Below are 22,533 nucleotides of genomic sequence, written 5' to 3' on the forward strand. Positions count from 1 at the left end.
CAACGTTGATGTGGTCTGTGGTTATAAATCATCTGAGAGGAGCTCAGAAAAGACATAAAATAATACTTCCAAACTCTTCCATTGAGCCCGCTTTACACACTACAATATATCTTACGATGTGTCGGCGGGGTCACGTCGTAAGTGACGCACATCCGGCATTGTAAGGTACATTGCAGTGTGTAACAGCTACGTGCGATTGCGATTGAACGGTAAAACGTTCATCGCACGCACGTCGTTCACTCCTAATAAATTGAACGTCAGGTTGTTCATCGTACCCGGGGTAGCGCACATCGCAGTGTGTGACACCCGGGAACGATGAACAGATCTTACCTGCGTCCTGCGGCTCCCGGCCAGCAATGGGGAAGGAAGGAGGTGGGCGGGATGTTTACGTCCCGCTCATCTCCGCCCCTCCGCTTCTATTGGCCGGCTGCCGCGTGACGTTGATGGAACGCCGAACGTCCCTCCCACTCCAGGAAGTGGACGTTCGCCGCCCACATCGAGGTCGTATGGATGGGTAAGTACGTGTGACGGGGGTTAATCGTTTGTGCGGCACATTCAACAAATTGAACGTGCTGCACATACGATGGGGCGGTTACGATCGCATACGATATCGTATGCGAAATCGTAACATGTAAAGCAGGCTTTATACAGTCAGAGCACACTGATTGGTTCTCATTTAACTTCTTGTGCAGTCTGCAACAAAGAAGCTAGAGAAGGCAAACCATGCAAATTTTGTAATAAAACCCAAATGAAAAAGTGTTTTTTGTACCCTAAATATATGTATTTATGAAGAAAAGAAAATTGTCCCCTAATGTGGACAAGACAAAGTATTAAAGGGACTGCTCAGGTTTAGATTTTTTTTTATCTTTGAAAAACAGTGTCACACTTGTTCATGGTCGATCTCTGGTATTACTAGAAGCAGTGTCAATACATGGATACAGCACCAGAACCACTGTCAGTACATTAATGCAGTGCTGGAACCACTGTCAGTACATGAATGCAGCACCAGAACCACTGACAGTACATGAATATAGCACAAAAACTACTGTCAGTACATGAATGCAGTGCCGGAATCACAATCAGTACATGAATGTAGAACTGGAATGACTGTCAGTATATGAATGCAGCACCAGAACCACTATCAGTACATGAATGCAGTGCCAGAACCACTGCCAGTACATGAATTCAGCACTAGAACCACTGTGAGTACATGAATGCAGTGCCGGAATCACAATTAGTACATGAATGCAGCACTAGAACCACTGTCAGTACATGAATGCAGCACCAGAGCCACTGTCAGTACATTAATGCAGTGCTGGAACTACTGTCCATACACGAATGCAGCACTAGCACCACTGTTAGTGCATGAATGCAGCACCATAACTACTGTCAGTACATGAATGCAGTGCCAGAACCACAATCAGTACATTAATGTAGCACTAGAACCACTGTCAGTACATGAATGCAGCACCAGAATCACTGTCAGTACATGAATGTAGCACCAGAACTAATGTCAGTACATGAATGCAGTGACGGAACCACTGCTAGTACATATAAACAGCACCACGTCTTCCAGACAGGTCCATGAGCCACAGTAAAGCCTTTAGTGGGCCACATGTGGCCCGTGGGCCATGTTATGCAGGCCTGGCAGAGGAGTAGATCAGAAAATCCATGGTAGCACGAGATAGGGAGGGAATTACAAGAATTTATTAACCTCTTACCGGACCTCAGAATTACATTAATCAAATCATAAGACATTTATAATGAATTTGATTTATTATGAATCGACTTGCTCACCTCTAATGGTTACAGAAACTTGATAGCGCCTGATTCAGTTATTTATGAAAATAACCTCGTCATGGAGGAAATTAAGTGGGTTTCTAATGGTACCTATTGGAGTCGAAATCAATTTTGACCCTTTAAGGAGCCTTATCCTGTGACTTAGGATATAAAGATAAACAATGATCCTATCCTAAAAGGAAAAGATCTCCGTTTGTAGGCAGCTGTTTCAGGGTTCTTGCACCTCCTCAGTGCAAAGTAGGAGTTTGGTTTCCTTCGACAGAGGTCTGAGGTGGCACTAGAGTCTCTTCCACTGTGAAGAAGCTATTTGCATATTTATTTCCCTGGGAGCATTGCATGGCTTATAAGTCTCCTACACCAGCTTGGCTCTTCCAACAGGAGAAACTTTACCCTTTAGCCCCAACTGAATAAATCAAAGCATCAAGTGAATTCATAGGTAATATTCTTGTTCTCCGTGCTATGGGACATCAATCACGGCTTTGTAGTCGGAAATAAGCGTAGGGTAGATGTATCAGGCGGCTCATGGTGAGCGGTAGGAGAGCATATCCTATCTCAATCCAATCCACCCCCTCTGGAAATGGCATGGAAATGATCCTGTCTCATGGTTTTTAGCTATAAGCACACTGAGGGATGAGACAGGAATGGAACGATGTGGCTGAATATCCATGCACTATGATGGGAGGGCAGCGCCGGCTGCATGCTCACTGGGTGTACAATGCAATATGATCATTATCCACATGACTAAACTTGTTTCCTTTTTGAGGAATGAAGTGAGAAGACTCAGAGACTCACACCTTTCAAGGAAAAAAAAATGATATTACAGAAACCAGTAACTGATTAGGTGCCGGAGAGAAGTCACATAGCCTAAGAACCAAGAACAATGGTGCTATAACAATTATGTAGATACTCTGGAATCTGATAGCATGGAATATAACACAACTGAGACAAGGGTTGGGTAAAAAGACTTTGTATTATAATTGATAAACACACAGTGTAAATAACAGAAAATAACAGTAGAAACCCATAAATTAAATGCAAGTGCAAACCGCACTAATATATAAAAGTCCAGAAATAATATACGAAGTGCAATCTGTACTATTACATGAAAGTCCAGAAATAATAAGCAGGTGTGCAGCAAACAATACCTGAATGTCCAGACTCTAGGAGTATGCACAGCAAACAAGTGATGAAAGTCCAGAATAATATGCAGGTGAGCGCACAGCACAATGTTCAAAAGTTAAGTGTAGAAGTATTCACAGCAACAATAGATATCAGTGTACGTCATAGGGCTGAACAAAGTCCCACACAAATCCTGCACACAGCCCGTACAGAACTATAGAGTCGTCCTGCATTTAAGAACACTGATCACTAAAGGCCGTTTTACACACTGCGATATCGGTCCCGATATCGCTAGCGTGGGTACCCGCCCCCATCTATTGTGCAACACGGGCAAATAGCTGCCCGTGCCGCACAACACCGCCCAGACCCGTCACACATACTTACCTGCCCGGCGACGTCGCTGTGACCGGCGAACCACTTCCTTTCTAAGGGGGCGGTCCGTGCGGCGTCACAGCGACGTCACTGAGCGGCCGCCCAATAGAAGTGGAGGGGCAGAGATGAGCGGGACGTAACATCCCGCCCACCTCCTCCCTTCCGCATAGCGGCCGGGAGGCAGGTAAGGAGAGGTTCCTCGTTCCTGCGGCGTCACACGGAGCGATGTGTGCTGCTGCAGGAATGAGGAACAACTTCGTTACTGCTGCAGTAACGATAACTGAGAATAGACCCCCATGTCACCGATGAGCAATTTTGCACGTTTTTGCGACGATGCAAAATCGCTCATCGGTGTCACACGCAACAATATCGCTAATGCAGCCGGATGTGCATCACAATTTCCGTGACCCCAACGACTCCGCATTAGCGATATCGTAGCATGTAAAGCCCCCTTAACAGAGAAACTAGTTCTTACACACCAAGAAAGTCCATCACCATAGAGCTCTTCTCCTAGAAGCATTGAAGGGAGGGAACCACAGCCAGGATAAGAATAGTGCACTGTAGATTGCAGGCCACTGGGTAGTAGTAGTCCGGAGCACAGGACTAACATGTGGCAGCAGACAGTCCAGAAACCAGCCAGGAGTGATTCAGGAGCCAGCAGCACAAAATACCCAGGCAAGTAATAACTCCCAGAACAGAACAGACAGGAAGTTCAAGGACAAGACGAGGCAACCGACTCCATCTTGGATGAGGGCAAGAAAACACAACAAGTTCAATGGAAACCCTGGAACTTACAGGTGGAATACAAACAAACTATATACCGCACATAGTTGTGAACGTGTATGCATCCTGCCGGGCGATCATCATCTGTATATTCCAAACATTCATGGATCTGGATCTCCTGCTGCTTTGTCCTTCACCCCTGAAAGTCAAGAGTTACCGTAAAGCCACTCAAACTCTACTAAATGGTCACTATCATTTTAGAAAACATTTCATAAATCAATAAAAATTGTGAAGCGAGAGAGACGTCAGAGGAGAAATCTGTGACACAATGCATACTGAAAGACATTTAGGCCTCGATTCATCATTTGAAGGGTTATTCAAGTCACTTTTCTATTTTATATTATGGTATTCGGTGACACTTATTGATCCAAATTCATCAATATGGCTCACGCAGTTTATGAAGTCAAAAAAATGTTTTTGGGGTAAGACAACTATTTTTTAAAATGTCATAAAAGATTCAACTGTAATGCGTAGCACTACGGAGTGGATGGGAACCTAAACACTATGTGGCATAGTATGAAGTTAGTAGATAGCTGGTGCTGGAAGCACAGTGTACTGAGAGAGCAGGGGCAATGTCTGACAAGCCAGGATCAGTAACTAAGAGGACACAACAGAACACAGGGAGCAAGTAGAAACAAGGTTAAGATACAGGCCGAGGGTCAGCATACCAGGATAGTACATATGAGATGCAAGGAGGGGACGAGGTCAGGAGGAGATCCGAGGTCAGAAGCCAGAACGTAACAACAAGTTCAAGGCGGGCAGAGCAGAGTCAATAACAGTCTAGGGTCGAGTAGCAGAGATCATATAACAAGACACAACAGGAGCCAAGCACTTACTGCAGAACAGGAAATACGATTGACGTTGGTCTGGCCAAGCACGCTGCCTAATAAAGCAGAGCAATCCCCCAGAATGGGGAGCATGTGAGTAAGCCACTCCCAGCACGAGCGTAGGACCCGGTGCGGAGAAGCAACCCATCCACAGGAGTGCAAGACATCAGAGCATCAAGTCAAAATGCTCTGTGCGTAGAATCAGGTGAAGATCGAATCCGCTGGAGAGCATAACAGAATGTCACAGCACAAAATATGCACCGCAAATCAGAACCGTGACTGCAACTTTTGCAAACCTGCAGAAAACTAGACCAGGGGAGCAAGTGGATCAGAGTTGTGCGAAATTTTGCAACTTTTTAGAAAGTTTTGCACAGGCTTTAATAATTGGTCCCAAGGTTCCAATGGAAGACAGCCCTGTTTAGAGTTGACTTTGGAACCAGTAACGAGTCCAATGAGTTTATTCACAGATCATATCTTAATCCTTATTAATGATACAATAGTAAGAAAACATTACAATAGAATTAAAAGTAGTCGTCTACGTGATGTGAATAGATGAAAGTTGAGTCTTTAAAATTCTCTCCTCTTACAGAGGCCAATCCATAAATGCTTTGATATAAAGGTATTTTTAGATGTGCTCCCTTTACCTACTGAAATGTTAAATCAATAGCCAGAAACCCAGGAGCTGTGGTCTGATATCTCTACAGCATAAAGTTAATGGGCTCCATCGTTAGACTATCGTAAAACTGGGTATTCCTTAGGTCAAGTTTCGCATACATATGCGGCTTCTACAACCAGAAGAAAGTGAGTTTGATGCATAGCCAAATGATAAGTAGAGGGTGCTACATCCAAGTGCCTTACGGTTACCAAAGAAGTAACTGGAAGGGCAGAGATCTGGTTTGGGGAGGATTTTTAGAAGGGGGACTGGATTAGCCCTTGTGATCCCATTTGCACTCTTCCACTCCGTTTTCCGGCTTGGGAATCACAGCTACATGCAGGTAAGGAAGCATTGATGGCGGAGGGAAGCCAAGCCATAAAGAAAGGAGAACGAAGCATATTGTAAAGCACCTGCTGCTGTGTGAACGGCATCCAACATTGGATAGAAGCCGATTTACCAGAAAGAGAAAAACAAAATGGCACATGGAGGTTTACCGGCCCTACACAATATTACAGACAGAAGTAGTGCGACTAGAGTTATGCAAGTCTTAAGTGACCGACACATGCACCGGATTTACCAATTCTGGAATTAAGAGCTTGAGTATTAATAAAAAATACACATTTGTGCGCTTCAACTGATGTAATGAATGCCAACTTTTTTCACTGACTTCTTAAAACTCTGGATTTACTATCCAGTTGTGCGAATGTTTTGTGTTGGGAAATATTGCATTTTATCTGATATACTTGAAACAGATTTTAATAGATTAATTGCTTGATACAAGAGCTGTACTGTGATTTTTATTTTCTACATACAGCTGAAACCAGAAGTTTACATCCACTATCTATGAAGACACATCTGCAGGTTTTCACCTCCGCTCTCTATACAGACACATCTGCAGGTTTTTCCCTCCACTCTCTATAAAGACACATCTGCAGGTCTTTCCCTCCGCTCTCTATAAAGACACATCTGCAGGTCTTTCCCTCCGCTCTCTATACAGACACATCTGCAGGTTTTTCCCTCCGCTCTCTATACAGACACATCTGCAGGTTTCCCCTCCGCTCTCTATACAGACACATCTGCAGGTTTTTCCCTCCACTCTCTATAAAGACACATCTGCAGGTCTTTCCCTCCGCTCTCTATACAGACACATCTGCAGGTTTCCCTTCTGCTCTCTATACAGACACATCTGCAGGTTTTTCCCTCCGCTATCTATACAGACACATCTGCAGGTTTCCCTTCCGCTCTCTATAAAGACATATCTGCAGGTTTGTCCCTCTGCTCTCTATACAGACACATCTGCAGGTTGTCCCCTCCGCTCTCTATACAGACACATCTGCAGGTTTTTCCCTCCGCTCTCTATGAAGACATCTGCAGGTTTTCCCCTCTGCTCTCTATACAGACACATCTGCAGGTTTTCCCCTCTGCTCTCTATAAAGACACATCTGCAGGTTTTTCTCACTATCTGACATGAAATGAGAATAAACCTTATTTAGGTCAGTTAGGAACCAAAATTATTTACATTTGCCAAATGCCAGAATAAGGAGAGAGAGAGAAAATATTTTAAGGCATTTTTATTACCTTCTGCAAAGTCAAAAATTTACATACATTTCATTAGTTTTTGGTGCCAGTGCCCTTACACCTTATGACTTGGGTGAATCGTTTTGGATCTCCTTCCACAAGCTTCTCTCAATAGTTGGTAGGAATTTGGGCCCATTCCTCCTGACAGAACTGGTGTAGCTGAGCCATGTTTGTAGGTCGCCTTGCTTGCAGCGGCCTTTTCAGCTTTGCCCATAAATTGTCAATAGGGTTGAGATCAGGGCTTTGTGATGGCCACTCCAAAACATTGACTTTGTTATCCTTAAGCCATTTTGTAACCAGTTTGGCCGTAGCTTAGGGTCATTGTCCATTTGGAAGACCCATTTCCGCACAAACGTTAAGTTCCCGGCTGATGTCTTGAGATGTTGCTTCAGTATAGCCACATAATCTTCTTTCCTCATGATGCCATCTATTTTCTGAATTACACAGTCCCTCCTGCAGCAAAACAACCCCACAACATGATGCTGCCACCCCCTTGTTTCACAGTTTGGATGGTGTTCTTAGGCTTCAAAGCTTTTCCCTTTTTCTTTTAAACATAACGATGGTCTTTATGGCTAAACAGTTCAATTTTAGCTTCATCAGACCACATCACATGTCTCCAAAAATTAAGGTCTTTGTTCCTGTGTGCATTTGCAAACATTAATCTGGCTTTTTTATGTTTCTTTTGAAGTAATGGCTTCTTCCTGGAAGAGTGTTTCATAGTTTCATAGTTTTTTAAGGTTGAAGGGAGACTCTAAGTCCATCTAGTTCAACCCGTAGAGTCCATCTAGTTCAGCCCATGTTGATACAGTAATCGTTTCACTGTGGATAGTGACACAATCTCACCAGCTTCCGCCAGCATCTTCACAAGGTCTTTTGCTTTTGTTCTTTGGTTGATATGCACGTCTGACCAAAGCACGTTCATCTCTGGTATACAGAACCCATCTCCTTCCTGAGCAGTATGATGGCTGGACATTCCCATTTCCCATCTTGTTTTTACTTGCGTATAATTGTTTGTACAGATGAACAAAGCACCTTCAGGTATCTGAAAATTACACCTAAGGATGAACCAGACTTGTGCAAGTCCACAATTCTCTTCCTGAGATCTTGGCTGATTTTGTTTGACTTTCCCATGATGCTACACAAAGAAACAGTGTATGTCAGGTGTGCATTAAAATACATACACAGATGTGTCTAACTCAGATGTTGCCAATAAACCTATCAGAAGCTTCCAAAGACATGACGTCATCATATGGGCTGTACCATATTGTTTAAAAGCATAGTACTCAATGTATGTAAACTTTTGATTTTGCAGAAAGTAATAAAAATGCCTTAAATATTCTCTCGCTCTCATTCTTTCTCATTATTCTGGCATTTGGAAAATATAAATAATTTTGGCTCCTAATTGACCTAAAACGGGAAAGGTTTATTCTGATTTTATGTCAGATAGGGAGAAAAACCTGCAGATATGTATTTTTAGATAGTTATTATTAACTTTTGGTTTCAACTGTATACAATGTTACTGACAGGTCTCACCAGCGTACAGAAGCACCTGCCGTACAGACTAGCCACAAAAACTATAAGACATAAAGATTGTAATTTTATTTTTCCAGTTGTAGGTGAGACGTTTTTTATAGTCAGTGTGAAGATCTGAGGTTTTGGGTTGTATTAATCACCTAGGCAGGTTAACAATGCTATTATTTTGGTCTTACAACTCTGGAGAAATGGTCAAAATGAGATGTCCCCAGTCCACGAAATCCCAAACCAGGAACAGTAGTTTCAATGCCCCCGTACCAGGCGATACCCACTGTCTCCCAAATTTTGGTTGACCCACAACTTTGGTATCTTTCACCAGTACAGTCTGCAGTCATAGCCTATGCTCCTCTGAACGATGGATACGATGACCATATGGCATGCATTCAGCTCCAGACGGCATCAACAGTCCTTATGCTACTCCAGATGATGGATGCCACAACCGTAGTGTGTGTATCCAGCTTCAGCTGGCAACAATAGTCCTTATGCTCCTCAGGATGATTGATATTATGACTGTAGCGCTGGTATCCAGTTCCAGGTGGCAATGATAGTTCATATGTCTTCCAGACAATGGATATCATGACCACAGCACGTGTATCCAGCTCCAATCTTTATAGTCCATTCATGGGCACCAGGACCTGGCTGCAGCAACAGATTCTCGCCCCCTTACCAGATGTTAGATAATGAACCCTACTGCAGGCCTCATTACAGTCCATGGAGGCCAACTAGGATGATACACTGTTACAACCCCTTCCCCCTTCTAATTTTGTACCTTAAACTGACAAGCAAGCAATCGCTAATAAAACACAACAATACTATCAATGTAACTGACTCTCCATGCTGTAAAAAGTCTGGTCTATGTCCATTGGTCCAATAGGCTTTAGTCCATGACCAGCTCCTCAAAGGCAAGTGCACCATGGTACCAATTTGGGTTATGCTACCACTAAAATATAACTCATATAAAAACTTAATTTTTACTGTTTTAGTTTTTATATCAGATATAGAAGGTTTAACCATGGTTGCCAATCTGTTCATGTTACCAGTGATATATTTTATCAATGTAAAGCCGCAGATTGCTGTCTAGAAACTGTCTCCATCTGTGGCTAGTTAATTTTATTACTGCACCTTGTTTCGGTCAAACCTTTGCAAAACCATTATTCATAACCCCCTTCATATGTACAGAAAAAAAAATTAAGTGTTCCAAATTTGCATTACGCTATTGCAAGGTAATAATAAGTTCTCCCATTTTCAGCTTTTCCTTGCCCTACATGTTGGTTCATACATGTCAAAGTAATAACTAAACACTTGATTAAATACAGATCAGGGACAATCTTAATAATTAATGGCTTAAATGGTGTTTGTGGTCTGCACATTCCACGTGTGATGCACATAATAGAATCTGAGGTCTGACACGCGGATACATGTGCAGAGAACATCTGTGTTGTAGGATCAGTGTGCGCATCATAAAGAGCACATGGCTGCCATAAGAAACTGCCCCTGAAATCAGCCCAATTCTCTATCCCAGAGGTCTATGACTGTGTTCACACTGAGTGTTTTTGCTGAGATTTTGGAGCAGAAACTCCAAATTTTTGAAACATTTTAAGTTTGATAGTTTCCACTCAGTTTCTCCTCTAAAAACTGAGCAAAAAACCTCAATACATACACAACGTAAGGTATGGGCATGTGGTATCACTTAGATGCCAACATAGTTGAGAGCTTTTCCCAGGCAAAGCCGCTTCAGGAAAGCGCCAGCAGTCGCGCGGTTGTCATTGCAGTAGAGAGCCGCCAGTGACTTTTTCACTGTGTACTGTGAAGTATAGCTAGAGGGCCTTCCCATCGGAAGACACCTTTAGAATTAACATGTTACTTCTTTTAACTATTTCAGGGTTTACGAACCCTGAAGAGGTTAAAAGAACATTACAGTACATAAGAATATCTACATGACAGTCCAGTCTCCAAAAACTCAGCTGGTGCGCTGAGTTTCTAGTGTCTAAAAGACGCAATGTGCCCTTTGAAGAGTTTTATGGCATGCAGTGTTCCCCTGTACACTCACGGGGTGCCACAACGGCATCAGACTCTGTTCACATTGTATAGTCTGACAGACAACCTGAGGTCTCCTAGTTCCTCAGCTAGAGCCGGGCGTCAGTTGATTAATTTCCATTTCTACTCAGTCCTACATGACTTAATTCATGTGGTTTGGTGTGCGGCTGCTCGGAGCTCAGGTTGCTGATTAGCACCCACAACCGTCTCCTTTCTATTAAGGGTTGGGAGTCTGTTTCTTGGAGCCGATAATAGCTTCAGCATAGCTCCAGCAATTCTGTTTTTTGTGGTGATCCAGTTTTTTGTGACCTGTAGTTGTTTGCTATTTTGAGTGGTGTGGAAGTTCCCCTGTTGTGCATTTTTTCTTCCTTCCTTTTAACACTATTCCCTTTGTACACGTATAGTCTCTCCTTCGTGTTTGAATGTGTGTGTACAAGTTTTGGTTCTCCCTTTTCCGTGTCGTTTTTCTGGGGTTTTGTTATTGTGGGGGAGAGGGGGAGAAAGATCAGGGCTCAGACAGGAGTCAGGGTCATGCTGGGGGCTCAGACCTCGCTACCTTCAAGTGTACCTCTGAGATAAGGGACAGCGCAGAGTCTCTAGTCTGAGGGTCAGTTAAGGAGCCCTTGTGCAATCATTTCATACCCCATTATATTTTCCAAGAGTTTTTGAAATTGTTATTGAGAGGGATTGTGATGAGAAACACAACGAATTCAAGACAGAAATGGGCTCACTGAGCTTCGCTAGTAGTTTTGACACCTTCTTTTTAACGCTGCCTTTTTTATCACCTGAAGCATCATTTTTTAATGTTTTTCTGGTCATTTCCTGATCATTTTTTAATGAATTTTTGACTGCATTTTCTGAATCTTTTTTTTTTATCTCTATTTAACAATGAAAAACATAGTGTCAGTATTAAAAGCAAAAATGCTGCCAAAATGCTCCAAAAGAAACCCAGGCATCTGTTGAGCCTTCCCATTAAATTTAATTGTAAACTATAGAGCGTCTTCCAAGAGAATACCTGAAGAATGGAGCGGTCACTTCTTTAACTGCTTGGCCTCTTTGGAGTGCATAAAACTGAACATATGAGCATTAACTCATTTTTACACACAGCAAATTTTTAGGCACTTCTTTGGAGCGGACCCGTGTGTCAAAAATGTTTGCACAACAATTAGGGCAGTGCTCCTCAACTCCAGTCCTCAATTCCCACCAGCAGATCAGTTTTTCAGGATTTCCTTAATATTGGACAGGTGATGGAATTTTTCCCTGTGTAATAATGAGGAAATCCTGAAAACCCATCACCTGTGCAATACTGCGAAAACCGGAAAACATGAACTGTTGGTGGGCCTTGAGGGCTGGAGTTAAGGGCCATTTACACGCTGCGACATCGCTAACAATATATCATCAGGGTCACGGTGTTTGTCACGCACATCCGGCGTCGTTAGCGATGTTGCAGCGTGAAACACCTTTGAGCGACCATAAACGATCGCAAAAGAGGCAAAAATCGTTGGTATGTGAGACGTTCATGTACCAAAAATCGTTGCCTATTCAGTAGCGAGGTTGTTTGTCGTACCTGCAGCCGCACACATCGCTATGTGTGACACTGCAGGAACGAGGAACAACCTCGTACCTGCGGCCGCCTGCAATGAGGAAGGAAGTAGGTGGGCGGGATGTTCGTCTCGCTCATCTCTGCCCCTCCACTTCTATTGGACGGCTGCCGTGTGACGTCGCTGTGACGCCGCACAAACCGCCCCCTCAGAAAGGAGGCGGTATGCCGGCCTCACCGACGTCCCAGGGAAGGTAAGTCCGTGTGACGGGTGTAAGCAATGTTGTGCACCACGGGCAGCGATTTACCCGTGACGCACAACTGACAGGGGTGGGTACGCTCGCTAGCGATCTCGCTAGCGAGATCGCAGCGTGTAAAGTACCCTTAAGTTGAGGAACACTGCCTTAGGCGGGCTTTGCACACTACGACATCGCAGGTGCGATGTCGGTGGGGTCAAATTGAAAGTGACGCACATCCGGCATCGCAGGCGACATCGTAGTGTGTAAAGCCTAGATGATACGATTAACGAGCGCAAAAGCGTTGTAATCGTATCATCGGTATAGCGTCGGCGTAATCCATAATTACGCTGACGCGACAGTCCGATGTTGTTTCTCGTTCCTGCGGCAGCACACATCGCTGTGTGTGAAGCCGCAGGAGCGAGGAACATCTCCTACCGGCGTCACCGCGGCTTCCGTAGGATATGCGGAAGGAAGGAGGTGGGCGGGATGTTTACATCTTGCTCATCTCCGCCCCTCCGCTCCTATTGGCCGCCTGCCGTGTGACGTCGCAGTGACGCCGTACGACCCGCCCCCTTAATAAGGAGGCAGGTCGCCGGCCAGAGTGACGTCCCAGGACAGGTGAGTCCATGTGAAGCTGCCGTAGCGATAATGTTCGCTACGGCAGCTATCACAAGGATATCGCAGATGCGACGGGGGCGGGGACTATCGCGCTCAGCATCGCCTTGCGATGTCGCAGCGTGCAAAGTACCCCTTAGGCTACCTACCTCCACAGGCATTCTCACATTATTAACCTTAGTATCAGGTCATTTTCCCTTTCAACCAGACAAAAACACTCAATTTTTAACAAAAACACTCAATTTTTAGTACAGGTACTAATAATAGCTTTTATAATGTTTTTTGTTGGTCTTCAAAATCAATTTTTTTTTTATTATTATTACTATTATTTATCATTATGTTTGCCGCATAAGATTAAACTAAAACCAGTTATTTTGTGACAGTATAAAACCAAAACATAATAAAAAATTGAATTTGATTAGAATATATATTAAAACCTAACCCAAACAATTAATTTAAATATATATTCTAATCAAATTCAATTTTTTATTATATATTGGGTATAAACTGTCATAAAACAAATCTTGTATACCTATAAAGTAAAATTTTTTCTTCTTTCTAAATAACTAAAACCAGTTATTGCAGTACTTTATAAGAACAAACTTTGAAGTTTAACATTTTTCAAAGTTTTCCCTTTTTTTACTTTTATATCTCTTTATACTTGTTTATACTCGTTTTATATATTAACATTCTATTATTATATCGTCTTTTTCCCATTGTAACTAGGACTGTCATATCAGCCCCTCTTTGAGGGGAATCGTAGCTCTAAGCCTTGAATTTTAAAGCTGATCAGGTCCTCTTAGACTCAGACTCGGCAGATTTTTTGCCGTGGGTGAAGACAAGTCTAACCGCGGCAAGGGCACCTTTTGCAATTGAGTCCTATCTCGAAGAGTTGGGGGCAGATTGTGATTGTACATCATCTAAGATAAGATAATAAATTGTAGCAGATAAACAAATAAATCCTTATAAATTCATGGATGTTCTGGCATTGATCACTTGGTGCATTGTAAAGCGATACTTTTTGAATTTTAGGTATATTGGATTGTTTCAGGTACGGACCTTACAAAAGGTTATTCCATTACTCTGTGATGTTAGAAGAAGGGACAAACCTCTCATCCCTTCTCGTGAAACAGATTGCTTTTTACACTTGTGAGATGAAACAGTACGACGAGAGCTATGGATTTGACATGGCTAAAGAAGTAAACCAGCATTCTGTATATTGGTGGAGGTAACTTTTAACAAACGTGTTAGGAGAGGGCTCAGGACAAAAATCCGAAGAATTGAGGAAAGTCTGAGGAATGAAGGAGATCATAGAATCTAGATCTGGATGAATATTTAGGCTGTAAGGCTCACAGAGTAATCGTATTTCGATATCGTAGGGGGAGCGCAAAGGGAAATGTGGAAGCTTAAGGACGAATCACAAGTTTAGGATTGGATGAGAATTTCAGACTGGAGTCCATTGTTCCACCTAGGAGTTTCTCTGTGAAGCCAAAAATTAAAAAAATATTTGTAGGAAAATTGAAAATGATAACTTATCTGGCAGATTCCACATCCTAAGTGGATAAGATAAACCCTACAACACATCAACTACAGATCCATGGTAGACTTTGGACTTGAGACGATTTCTATAAAATCGCTGCAGATTTGCGGTTGACAGATCCATGACGTGAACGTTCTCAAAAGATATAAAGGGGTTGTCCACTACATTTATTGACTTCAAAAATGGTGGCGTCACATAAAAAGAATCCGGCACCGCAACCTTTACCAACTGGACTCCTGCCACTCCTCTGTACTACCAAGAGGAGCGGTGGTCACTTGATGCCCTACCATTGAAGAGGATGATAGGAGATTGGTGGGGGATACCAGCAGTAGTACAGTGGAGCCGTAGACTCTGGTGGGCAAATATCACCTTATATTGTTATGCCATTTTATAGTGGAAAACCCTGTTAAATCCCACAACCACTTAAAATCAGGTCTTCATTTTTTAGTAATGGATATGAAGGTATAACAAGCAGTGTTATTGGAAAACCTAAAAATGTAATTACGGAAGTAAAATTTTCTCCATGGTTGAGGGTCATCAAATGTAAGCAACATAATTAAACAAGTTATACAATGTTCATTCATACTCTTAGAAGTTACTTGACTCCTGAACATCTCCACTATTTCATGGAGGATCGTTGGCATTACTCACTATACAGGAGACGAGGTGGTGGTTAGTACCTTTTGATGCTTGAAACCAGCTCTTGCATTCCTATAGGTGAAAAGGGAAAATGTTAGCTGATGGAACATGGATTTTGATGGTCTGTCTCATATACAGTGATGAGCAGAAGAGTAACAATGATTTGAACTTTGAGTTTCGGGCTCCATATCTCACCATCCACTACAGCTTTGAGCATGAGAGTACCTTCATTTTATAGACAATTATCTTGACTATCTCATACATAAATTTGACTTGGAATTATTTACCATATGATTAGTTATGTAGCCTCTTAGGCAGCCAAGTCCAAGTTGTTATCTCCTAGTTTTGGGGTCAGGGTTAGTCTAGCTCAGTCAAGGCCTGTGCAATATGAACTTCAGTCTGATTAGGAACCAGATGGATCAGGTGCAGTACTTTAGAGACAGGCCTTGACTTCCATTGTGAGAAACCATGTGTACATAACATATAACATATATCTTGTGGATATATGAGAACAAAATTATTGGGTATGTTGAAGTCTAACATGCACAACCCGTCTTTTTCCAGACATATGCTGTTGAAGGAAAGCCATACACCTCCATGGTCATCTGGTCCTGCCGAGATCTTTGGTCAACATTAATCTTGTACCTTTAGATCAGTTTGGGTCAGATATCAATATTGTAGTAGTTGATAATAGCCGAAATGGGGTGAGTTATTTGGACAAAAGTAGGCAATGAGGCGGCAACCAGGGTCAGTTATATTTATTACAGTAGCCGTAAATGGTCTAGTCAAGGTCATCCACCTCTGGGTTACATACCGGTAGTACCTACTGAGCAAAAAGTATGCCATGATATTCACAGGAGGCTAAAAGTCAGTTCCCCACTTGAACAAAGTAATCTAATGACAGATATACATTAAAGGGGTTAATATACCAAGGATATTCATTCCCGTCCTCATCTTTCTGCCATATTGGAAGGTTAGAATATATTCAATCATGATAACAAAATGTCATCGTGTTTTTAAATCAGCCGGCAATGACAGTTTTACATAAAGCAGGGAGGAATTTAATGTAATGTCAGTGACGTTTCTTTTTTAAAATTTTTTACTGCATTTTAAAAGGTTTTAAAAACTATAATTCATTTCTGGAGGCCTGTGAAAACATTCTGCATAAACACTGCCACTAAATCGTCTTTCCTATTTGCATTTTCAATTATCTTTTAGTCAGTAACATGCTGGGACTTCTTTTTCCAAACCAAATCAGTAAAATAAATATATTTTCTGGACACAATTACCTGCTATCTGGGCCACTTACAATGTGCTGATAGTTTCCCAATACAATGCCGGTGATTAATATTACTGTGGCTCCTGGAAAAATAAAAATAAAAAATAACAACTAGCAAGTAGCTCTTTTCAGAGATTTGGCAAGAATTTTTCTGAATTTCTCATATGAGCAAAGCATGGGTGTGTCCTAATGCAAAGCAGGGGTGGGAACTTTAGAATGTGGGAGTGGTCACATTAATTTATGCAAGACCTTGGAGAAAAAAATAAGTTTATTACACAGATTATGGGTAATTATGAATGAAAAAATAGATGGATAATGTGACACCAAGCACCCAGGTGTAATGAGATGCTAGACTACTAGGAGTCGCTAGATTCCCTAGTGGAGGAGATCTGCAAGGAAGTTGAACAAGCCAGGGGTCAGGAGTCGGGAAATCACGTCAGTAACAGAGGGAGAAAGAAGTCAAGAGTCAGTAAACTAGGAAGTCAAGAAAAGGACCAGGAAGTACCAGGAAGTACGAGGAAGAGAGTAGAGCCAGGGTCAGGATACAAGCCAAGGTTGGTAGAAAAGAGGACAAGTCAGGTACATGGGAGAGCGCGGACCTGGGCGTCAGGAGCGAGCCGAAAGTCAAGGAGTCAGGGAGTCAAAAAGAAGTATGGGATGAGACGGAACGGGATACGAGGAACTAGGTAACGAGACAAGATCAGGTCTGTCACTTATGGGAACCAGAGATGTGCGCTGCTAAACAGGAACTATCACTGGCAGCGTTTCAGGTGGACTAGCTCCCGGATAAAGAGAAGCCATACCTCGGAATGAGGCTTCAAAGAAGAGACCCCTCCCACACCACACAGGACTTGACCGGGAACAATGAATTCACTGGAGGAAAATATGAGGCTCAGTACAGGCTCTGCAGCAGAGCAGTGCACCACTCATCAGAATCATGACAGATATATACTATATAGAGAATATTGAGCTTACATTAAAGCGATCTTAAAATCTTCTAGGTTGGTGTTCTCAACTTTTTGAGGCTTCGTGACTAGTGATGGGCAGACTCGCAGATAATCGGGACCGGGGGACCTAACCGGATTAAAAAAAAAATTAGGCTCCGGCCCCAGAATTGATCCCAGATATCTGGCCAGATGCTGGTCCCCAAATAAGTCTATTGGGACCAGAATTTGGCGCTTAAACATGGTGGTAGAAGGGATAGGGGAATTGGTGCAAGCGCTTCACACTTGCTGAGTCTCCGGTGTGGCTGTAACTGCTCCTGTGGCCACTCAGTCTTCTTCCGGGGCCATGCATTATTACTCATCCATATTCATTGCTTCCCCTATCCACCGGCAGTCCTGGCATCTGTGATTGGTTGCAGTTAGATGCGCCCCAGCCTGTGTGAGACCATGTCTGACTGTGTCCAATCACAGATACTGTCTGCAGGTTACTGTAGATTGGAGTAAAAATAAATAAATAAAAAAATTGGGATAGGGTTCCCCCCATATTATGATACCCAGCACAGATAAAGCCCACGGCTACAGGCTGCAGTCCCCAGCCAAGCGTTTATCTTGGTTGTGTATCAAAATGAGAAGAACCACATGCAGCTTTTTTTTTAATTGTGTAAATAAATAATTTTAAAAAAACAGGGCGCGGTCCCCCCAATTTTGATCCCCAGCCATGATAAAGCCCGATAGCTGGGGGCTTGTATTCTCAGGCTGAGGAGTCCCGTGTTCATTGGGCCCCCTCAACCTAAAAATAGCAGCCTGCAGCCACCCAGAGTCACAAGTCGTGACTCAATTTAAAAAATTTAGGTTTTAAAAAGTATAAAGTGTATTAACAAGGTGACTAAGTCACATGATTCTTACCTTAACAGTAATAGTTATGCGTTTCTCATTATTTTCTAACCCAATTTATCAATTAAGAGGTACATTTGTAACTTGAATACAATATATCAATTAAATCGCTAAACATTAATAATGACTTGAGGACTTTTCCAAACTTTTTTGCTTTTTCTGAAATGTTATTATTATGATTACTTTACTGTAAATCATGCTTTTTAGACAATGAGTGATGGAAAGTCATTTTCATTTATAATGTCTTGAAGTGTGAAGAAGCACTTTCAGAAACAAAATGAAGTTATTAAAAATAATGTTAAAAACATCAAATGGGACATGAAATAAAAGGCAATGAAAAGGATTTCACCTCTCAACCTACAATCAGCATATAAATAGATATTGGGGCTCCTGAGATATGCTCGGTATCTGTGCAGCGCCCTCTACTGGATGATGCATAGTAAACTTAATTATTACGTTTACACAGAAAGGGTCTGATCTCCGACCACCACTGATCTGCAGAAAAATGTTTTACAGCAAAGAAAGGGTCTGATCTCCGGCCACCCCTGATCTGCTGAAAAATACGTTTTACAGCACAAAATACTAGAAGTCTGTGTGAACTGAAGTGTATTTTCTCACTTTTGGTGCTTCGTTTAATTCTTTCTTAGCTTTTATTTCCTAAGAAATCACGATCTAGGTATGGTGTTTATTCTTCATGGTCTCCAAGATTTTTGTAGCTTCGTAGCATTTTTTTATCTCTTGTAAGACATGCAATAAATGATTTCTGTTTAAAAAAAATAAATAAATAAAAAATGTAAAAAATTAGGTAGGTGTATATATATATATATATATAATATATATATATAAAATGGGGTATACCCCCCAAAAATCAAAAATGTCAATGTCTCAATAACTTGTCATGTGGCCCTGAGCATCAATTACAGCTGACAACGCCTCCTCCTGCTGGTCATCAATGGAGTTATTGTCTGCGGAGGCATGGCATCCCACTCTTCTTGGAGGGAGGCCCTCAGGTCATTGAGTTTCTGGGGTACAGAGTTATGGCCTCTACACAGCGACTCAGCTGATTCCATAGGTTTTCTATGGGATTCAGGTCTGGAGAATGTGTTGGCCACTCCATTTGAGGTTCCCCAGTCTCCAAAAGACATTCCCTAATGATGTGACCTTACTGAGCTGGAGCATTGTCATCCATGAAGATGAAATTAGGCCTGTATGTTCATGCAGAGACACAATGACTGGATTAATGATGTTATTTGAGTAGTAGGGGCTGTCATTGTACCATTCACTCAGTGTAGGGCAGTTCTGTACTGATTAGACACAACGGCTAACACTGTAAGACCACCGCCACCAAAGGTTCATCTGGTGAGCTCAGTGGCTGATGCATAGCGCTCTTCTTGATGTCTCCAACATAGTTAGTGGCCATCATTTCTGCTCAGGGTGAATAAACTTTCATCAGTGAGCAGTACTGAGACCTACTGGTTCCAAGTCCAGCGCAGATGACTCCTCTGTCTGGTGGTGCGGTCAGGTACCTTGCAGGTCATCTAGCACACAAGCCACGCTGATGTAAGTGGTTTTGAATAGTCTGACGTGCCACTTGGTGCCTCTAATCTCTCTTAATTGTGCTTGGAGTTATGTGGCTTTCATCATCCGATTCTGAAGGGCATTGTCTACAATGAAGCTGCCATTAGTTTGAGATGCGGCCAAAGGACGTCCACTTCTCTGCCTGTGACTCTTTCAGTCTCTTTGTATCTCTGTTCAACCTTTTGGTGACACTCTAAGCTCAGTGACCACTTCCGTCTGAGAACATCCTGCTTGAATCCTCACAATGGCGCGGTACTGCTGATCAATTGTTAGGTGTCGTTTTGGTCTCATGATGTAAAAATTGGAACAGCATGATGAGGAGGATGGTTTTATGCCACTTCTAATTGACCCCTGAAATTTATTGGGCGAGTCATGGATCAAACATCTGTTGTAAATTTTGGCATTAAGTTCCTTGAGGTACTGAAACGAACAGTTGGACATGTGCATTCAAGAGGTTAGAGAAGGTCACATTAAAGGGGTATTTCCATCTCCAAGATCCTATCCCAATATATAGTAGGTGTAGTAATAATAATAATAATAATAATAATGATAATAACAACATTATCAAATACCTCCAATTAGAAATGTGATATAGTTCTCCTAATATAGCCATGTGCAGGGCATTCCAGGTTTGGTATCCATGGTTACAACCTTGGGCAATGAACTAACTGTCACTATATGAGTGGACGTAACCATGGATACCTAAGCTGGAATGCCCTGCTCATGGCTATATTAGGAGAACTATACCACAATTTTAATTGTAGTTATTTGATAATATTATTATTATTACACCTACTACATATTGGGATAGGATCTTGGCGATGCGAATGACCACTTTAAGTCCACCTGAAAAGATTAGAGTCCATCTCAGGATCATTTTGAAATTTCACCAGAAATCCAAATATCCAACTTTTTCTGAATAGTGTGTGTGTATATAATATACATTGATTAGCAAAAGGGTAACAATGTTATGAACTTTTGGCGTTCAGGCTCCATATCTCACCATTCATTACATCTTTGAGCGTGAGACGACCTTCATTTTATAGACAATCATTTTGGCTATCTCATACATAAATTTGACTTGCAACTATTTAGCATATGATTAGTTATGCAGATTCTTCTCATATCACTGCATTGTTACTGTTTTGCTTCTAAAAAATATTTTTATTATTTTGATAGTATTTTGTAAATCCCCCTTTGGTTTTCACCACTGCCTGAATCCTTCTGGGCATTCTCTCGATCAGATCAAGCATGTCTCAACCGAAATCTGATACCAGGTGTCTTCAACACATTCCCAATGTTGGTGTATACTGGTCGGCTCACTTGGGTATGTATACAGCTTTTTCTCAAGCTCTTCCCACAAGTGTTGGATTGGGTTGAGGTCTGGGGACTGTGGGGTCAATCCAGGACCTCTACTTCATTGTCATTGACCCATTTCTTCTCTAATCTCGCCATATGCTTCAGGTTGTTGTCCTGCTGGAACACAATGTCGTCCTTTTCATACCCATGGTATTCAAGTGTATGAAGTAACTTGTCTTGTAGGATATGCACATATAGCTTAGCACTGAGACCACCATCAATCCTGGTCAGGTATCCAACACTTTTGGCTGAGAAACATCCCCATATCATCAGACTACCTCCACCGAACTTGACAGGTCCTTCAATTTCTCGATCTGTTAGCCTCTTTTATCCTTGCTTCTTCCAGACGCATTTGCACCCATCAAAGCCGTCTATTGACTTTAATCTCATTGCTTCAAATTCCCATTTCCAATCTTCTACTGTTCACTTTTCATGCTTTTTTACAAACTCGACTAGACTGAAGTTGAGGCTTCTTCACATTTTTTCAGGCCACCATTCCAGAGTGGTCTAACATGCCTTGCCCATTGCTTGCATGGATGTCTGTGATCTCACTATTATGAAGCATACGAGCCTCATCCTTCCGTGTTTGCAACGCCAGAACTGATAGACCTTGTGATGAGTCTGTAACGGGGTGCCAGGGGCGCCTCGGGGTTTGTAGTCGTGGCCCCGGTTTCGCTCAGGCTAACCCCCGGCTCTGCCGTCACTATTGGGACGGGAGGTGACTTGGTGGGGCAGAGTGTGGTGGTGCAGATGCCGCCGTCAGTTGCACAAATACTCCGTAGACGTGGATCAATTGAACCAGCAGGCTTGTTTATTGAGCACTTCTCCATCACAGAGGCACAACACAGTAGATGACTTCACACTTTTACTGGGGGGAAAAAAACCTGTTCCTGACGTCTCCTCCAGTGGGGATGTGCCCGGCTAATCCACTTCACCTGGCTCCCACTCCGGCTAACACAGACTGGACCCACACCAGTCTTGCTTCGCACTTGAGGATACTCTTTCTCCTCTTCTCTCCGGCTTTCCTGTTCGCCCAGTTCCCACACTTTGCCCCTTCTGCTTCTTCTCTCCCGTCCCGGACTCAACTGCCTCCTGGTTCTAACTTTTTCCTTAACAACTCTTCTTCTCCCTCCCCTTTCTTCTGCCGGCTCCTCCTTTCCTCTACCCCGTTCCTATGGGGACAGCCGTCCCACCCGGCCACT

General features: G+C 42.6%; 1 long non-coding RNA gene across 1 annotated transcript; it reads right to left on the reverse strand.

Annotated features, from left to right (window-relative positions):
• Positions 1-3,718: 3,718 nt before the first annotated feature.
• On the reverse strand, positions 3,719-16,641 carry LOC142250434 (uncharacterized). The gene is made up of 3 exons (XR_012725189.1): positions 16,567-16,641; positions 15,319-15,349; positions 3,719-4,213 (listed from the first exon to the last, which is right to left on the reverse strand). It is a non-coding gene; the product is annotated as an uncharacterized LOC142250434 (long non-coding RNA).
• Positions 16,642-22,533: the final 5,892 nt, after the last annotated feature.

The sequence above is a fragment of the Anomaloglossus baeobatrachus genome, chromosome 9 (genome assembly GCF_048569485.1).
Source record: "Anomaloglossus baeobatrachus isolate aAnoBae1 chromosome 9, aAnoBae1.hap1, whole genome shotgun sequence".
NCBI lineage: Eukaryota > Metazoa > Chordata > Amphibia > Anura > Aromobatidae > Anomaloglossus > Anomaloglossus baeobatrachus.